The sequence below is a fragment of the Vitis vinifera genome, chromosome 14 (genome assembly GCF_030704535.1).
Source record: "Vitis vinifera cultivar Pinot Noir 40024 chromosome 14, ASM3070453v1".
In the NCBI taxonomy this organism is placed as follows: Eukaryota; Viridiplantae; Streptophyta; class Magnoliopsida; order Vitales; family Vitaceae; genus Vitis; species Vitis vinifera.
In genome coordinates, this window is record NC_081818.1 from 14,198,211 (window position 1) to 14,204,157 (window position 5,947).

Below are 5,947 nucleotides of genomic sequence, written 5' to 3' on the forward strand. Positions count from 1 at the left end.
TGATCATGGAAATCCAAAGTGTGGACTTTAGAAGAGTGGAACCTTGTCTCTATATCTGGAAGACAACTAACTAAAGTTATTAGGAAACCCTAACCCCTAATGGGGTATTTATAGGGTTGCCCATTAAGCTTACGTGACTTGAGCCCATCAAGACTTAGGTCACTTAATCTAGCACAAAACAATTCCTAATTGATTAATTAACCACATAAGTCCATCTAATTAATCAATTAGCTTAATTCAAGTACCTTGTTCATTATCTCATGTACAACCTTGTGTAATTACCAAATGCTCTTATGCACAAGAATGAACCTAGAGTCAATCTAACCCTTATAAACTGTGTCATCATGGTATATGAGCTTAGAGTGGGGACCAGTAAGATCCATAGGAGTACTAGCTCCCTTAAAATCCAATTTTAGAGTTGATTGAATATTCCACTACAAAGAATTAACTGTGGTCCAATACCTTATGTAAATAACAACGAGACAAAACTCAAGTTCACACTACTACAAAAATAGTTTATGGTGTCACTATTTACGGTGTCACTTTTAAAATAATGACACCATAGGGTTTATAATTAATAAAGGTGACACATCATATAAAAAATCTTCAATTGAGGTAGTTAGATGATATTAATTTTATATTTATAGTGTCATTTTTTGGGAAGTGACATCATATAAAATAAATTTTTTAAAGTATTATAACTTAATGAGCCCACTTTTAGAATTAATAATGATGGATACTATATAAAAATCCCATTGTTTCCATATCTCACCCACAATCCAAAAAATCTCAATATATAAATCCTATATATAAAATCATGATCTTCTTCAACCTTTTCTCTTACCCATCCATAGTCAACACGCTCAAAACCGACATTCTTCACTTTGTGGACTCCCAGGTAACCCAAAATCTCTTGGATCTATCATTTTTTTTTTCTTTTATTAATGCCATTATATTAATTGTTTCAACATCTTTTTTTTAGGTTTTTGTGAATTGTGTTTTCTTGAGTTGTAGGGAAGAAAAATTTAGGTTTAATCTTCTAGCATGGAAGAAAAAACTATAGATTAATTGATTTTTTTAATCTAAACCAAACACATGATCAAGTCCTTAAAAAAAAGTGAAAAACAGGAAAAAATGAATGATTTTTAATATGTATTTGTGTGAGAATGACAGGTACAAAATTTTTTTAAGATAAACTATCACATAATCTTCATCCTTTCTAAAAAACGAGAGAGGAAAAAAAAAAGAATGATTTTTCTATTTGTATCTAAGTGGGAATGAGATATAGAATTTTGTTGAGAGTATCCAACCCCAAAAGGACCAATCCGGGAAGGCATGTGTGGTATTAACGGGAGATGATAAGATGAAAATCATAACCATACCCATGTTCTCTCTGTGTCTTTCTATCATCTTCAATTAATTCATGGGCATAGATATTTTATTTAGTTTCTAAAATCCAATTAGTTAGATATTTTATTTGATTTTTTTTTATATTTAAGTATTTGAGTTTTGGAAAGTTTTTATATTTTGTTAATAAAAATAGAAACTTTATATTTTTTATTATTAGGAATTTATATTTTGTTAAATTGTAAGTGTCTATCTCAATAAGAGATTATTAATATTCAAATGAAAGTGATGAAAGAGAGTAAATATTTTAATGCTCAATTATATTTTAATGTTATTTTTTTTTACATAAGGGTTTATTTATGTTTTCAATTTTGAAGTTCCCTTTCCAAGTCCAGCAACAAAAGTAGTGTCCAACCTTAAAATGGGCATGTGTGGTATTGACGGAAGATGATAAGATGGAAATCATAACCATAGCCATGTTCTCTCTGTGTCTTTCTATCATCTTCAATTAATTCATGGGCATAGATATTTTATTTAGTTTTTATATTTAGTTTATTTATAGTTTATTTAGTTTCTAAAATCTAATTAGCTAGATATTTTATTTGATTTTATTTTTATATTTAAGTAGTTGAGTTTTGGAAAGTTTTTATATTTTGTTAATAGAAATAGAAATGTTATATTTTTTATTATTAGGAATTTATATTTTGTTAAATTGTAAGTATCTATCTCAATAAGAGATTATTAATATTCAAATGAAAGTGATGAAAGAGAGTAAATATTTTAATGCTCAATTATATTTTAATGTTATTTTTTTTTACATAAGGGTTTATTTATGTTTTCAATTTTGAAGTTCCCTTTCCAAGTCCAGCAACAAAAGTAGTGTCCAACCTTAAAATGGGCATGTGTGGTATTGACGGGAGATGATAAGATGGAAATCATAACCATAGCCATGTTCTCTCTGTGTCTTTCTATCATCTTCAATTAATTCATGGGCATAGATATTTTATTTAGTTTTTATATTTAGTTTATTTATAGTTTATTTAGTTTCTAAAATCCAATTAGCTAGATATTTTATTTGATTTTATTTTTATATTTAAGTAGTTGAGTTTTGGAAAGTTTTTATATTTTGTTAATAGAAATAGAAATAGAAATGTTATATTTTTTATTATTAGGAATTTATATTTTGTTAAATTGTAAGTATCTATCTCAATAAGAGATTATTAATATTCAAATGAAAGTGATGAAAGAGAGTAAATATTTTAATGCTCAATTATATTTTAATGTCATTTTTTTTACATAAGGGTTTATTTATGTTTTCAATTTTGAAGTTCCCTTTCCAAGTCCAGCAACAAAAGTAATGTCCAACCTTAAAATGGGCATGTGTGGTATTGACAGGAAATGATAAGATGGAAATCATAACCATAGCCATGTTCTCTCTGTGTCTTTCTATCCTCTTCAATTAATTCATGGGCATAGATATTTTATTTAGTTTTTATATTTAGTTTATTTATAGTTTATTTAGTTTTTAAAATCCAATTAGCTAGATATTTTATTTGATTTTGTTTTTATATTTAAGTAGTTGAGTTTTGAAAAGTTTTTATATTTTGTTAATAGAAATAGATATGAGGACTTAAAGGGTTTATATTTAGGTAGTGCTTGAGCCAAGGAAAATGATAGTCCACTATCTTGACCCTATGCATCACAAACCATGTGAGGACTTAAAGGATATCGTAAACATGTAAGTTCTTCCTATTATTTTGCATAGTATTATTTTTAAATAAAAAAAAAATACATTCACCACAAACACATTTTTTTTATTATTTATATATATTAAAACATATAACATTTACCTATTTTAAAAATGTACCCATTGAACTTATTTACATAGGGCTCTTCGAATATCTGCAAAGAAAACATCTAAGAGGGAGCCATCTTAGCAACTAGTGCAGGTGACATCCAAAATTTTTTCTTTACACATTAGCTTATGCATTTGCACCATTTATATATGTGAGTACTAATGTTATTTTATAATTGATCGATTAGTGTCCAAGACAAGAAGGAGGGTTCGAATGTGGCTACTTTGTTATGAGATTCATTAAAGAGATAATTTTTTATCCTACAATTATTGCTTCTAAGGTATTACTTATTTAATGAATTGTACATAGTTTTAGGCTTCCAAATGTTATGCATTTTAATGTTATTTTCTTATTTGATTTCAGTTTGGTAATAAAAAAAACATATTCTCAAGTAGAATTCCATGAAATTAGAGGAGAATGGGCTACTTTTGTGCTACAACTAATCATGAATCATGTTGATGCATCATGATCACCATGCATGGTGAGTCCCTTAGCTACTACATGAATTTTTCCATAGGTATTGTATAGTAATGCTTATTCTTTGAATAATGTTTCTATTTGAAAAAAAAAATTAATTCTTAGATTTGTTCATTTATGATAACATAGATCCATGTTTATTTTCTTCAATAAAAATCTCTAAAACTCATTAAATTTTGAAATGCAGGTATACACTCTTGGGAGGGTGAAATGGAGAATAAAAAGAAAGAAGAAGGCAACAAGATTTTGGGTTTTTAAATGCAACTCTTATGTCATATGTTGTAGGACATAAACGTTACTTTAATTGCAACTGAGAAATTTAGATTTTTAGATGGGACTTCTATGTCATTTAATGGTTAGCCGGTTTTATGCTTATGAAATGGAGGTATACATGAATCTTGGGATCTTTAACATTTCTAAATCATGTTTTGGTATGTATTCACTCTTCTTTTTTAGTTTTGATGGGTTTGATATGTTGGACGTACTATCCTTTTGTGAACATTTGATATACAAATATTATTAAATGATCAATGTATTATGAGTTATTCCAAAAACATTACAGAAAAATGAGTTAAATATAATATGATTGTTATATTTATGGACAAAATATAAACAGGTTAATCTTATTAATTCATAAGCATTACAAAAATCAACAACTAAAACCAATCATATATTCCACAATAATTTACAATGATGTGATACCATAACTCAAAGGTGATGCATTTAATGTGACATCTAACTCAAAGATGATGTATTTAATGTGACACCCTATTATCACTAGAAATATATGGTGTCACTTCTGAATGGGTCACCATTTATCTACTTTGGTGTCACTTCCAAATACGTCACCAATTGGTACCCTCTATGGTGTCAGTGGAGAAGGTGACGCTATGTTGTAGTGACACCTTATGTTTATGGTGACTTGTTATAAATGTCACCATATACCTTTTTCCTTGTAGTGTCATGACTTACTATCCATTGCATATAGACTCCCCATGAACAGGTGTCCGTAATCTAACAAGGTAGTGTTAATTATCACCTATGAAGATTACATCTCCAATCCTTAAGTTATAGATCCCACTTGTTATATGATCAACTAACATACTTTAGCTCTAAGGAGCAGATATTAAATTCCACTAAAGGGATTACTATGGCTATAGATTTTATGATCACATGTCATTTAGATCACCCAAGGGGACACATGTCTCAATCCCATGAGATATCATAGTTCATTTATTGAGAATACCTATTGCTACCAGTCTCTATCAATAATAACCCAATCCATAGGGATATATGACCACTTTGGGATCACCTATAGGCCAAAGCCTATGCTAATTTTAGTACAAGCTTGATATTATTTTAAGGTTGAAAGTCCATGCAATATAGTAGCTTGGTGAATCATGACAATTTATAGCCTTGCATCATATTCATCGTAGATCCTGTCCATTGTGCATTACATACACTAGTGCACTCAACATGGGAAACCCATCTTGATGCCCAAGACATGCCATCCCTCAAATTAGGAGGTGGTGCACTACAATCTCTTTTGGATTGCCCATATCTATGAGCTAACTATGGACAACTTATCTACTTACAAGGAACCCATGACTTATATCTTCCATGCAACTTCTAATTCACCCAAATCATGTACAATGTAAGAGATATGGGTTGGATGCTCACATCAATGTCAATACACCAAAGGAATAGCAATGGACAATTAAGTCAAACTTTGTTACATCATGTCTTACTTTTAGGGGTGCATGCCCAACAATCCTAGGATCTATTCCTTTTATTTATAGTTCATTTAGATTCCCGTCATCATGATGTCATCGTAGGATCTCTTTTATCCATAGTTCCTTTGAATTTCCGTTATCACAGCACCATCCTAGAATCTATTCCTTATATTTGCAGTTCCTTTGGATTCTCATCATCATGACACCATCCAAGGTACTATTCCTTTTACCCATAGTTCCTTTATATTTTCATCATCACAATACCATCCTAGGTTTTATTCTTCTTATTTGCAATTTCTTTAGATTCTCGTCATCACGACGTTGTATTAGGTTATATAATTTTTATCCTTACTCAAGCATTCAGAGCCTACATTTGATCCGGAGTTTGCATATTGCATTCTCTTTTTTAGTTGATTTATTGATGTTTAGAGCTTTATTTTTCATTTTGGCATTTGGAGCTATTATTTTCAATTTGGTGTTTAGAGCCATTCTTTTCCTATTTTTGGTATTTAAAGTTGTAGTTTCTAGTGGCCA

General features: G+C 29.5%; 1 long non-coding RNA gene across 1 annotated transcript; it reads left to right on the top strand.

Moving 5' to 3' along the window:
• Positions 1-2,946: 2,946 nt before the first annotated feature.
• Positions 2,947-3,531, top strand: LOC132255105 (uncharacterized). Its single transcript, XR_009467695.1, has 3 exons — positions 2,947-3,085; positions 3,236-3,296; positions 3,391-3,531. It is a non-coding gene; the product is annotated as an uncharacterized LOC132255105 (long non-coding RNA).
• The last annotated feature ends 2,416 nt before the right edge of the window (positions 3,532-5,947 follow it).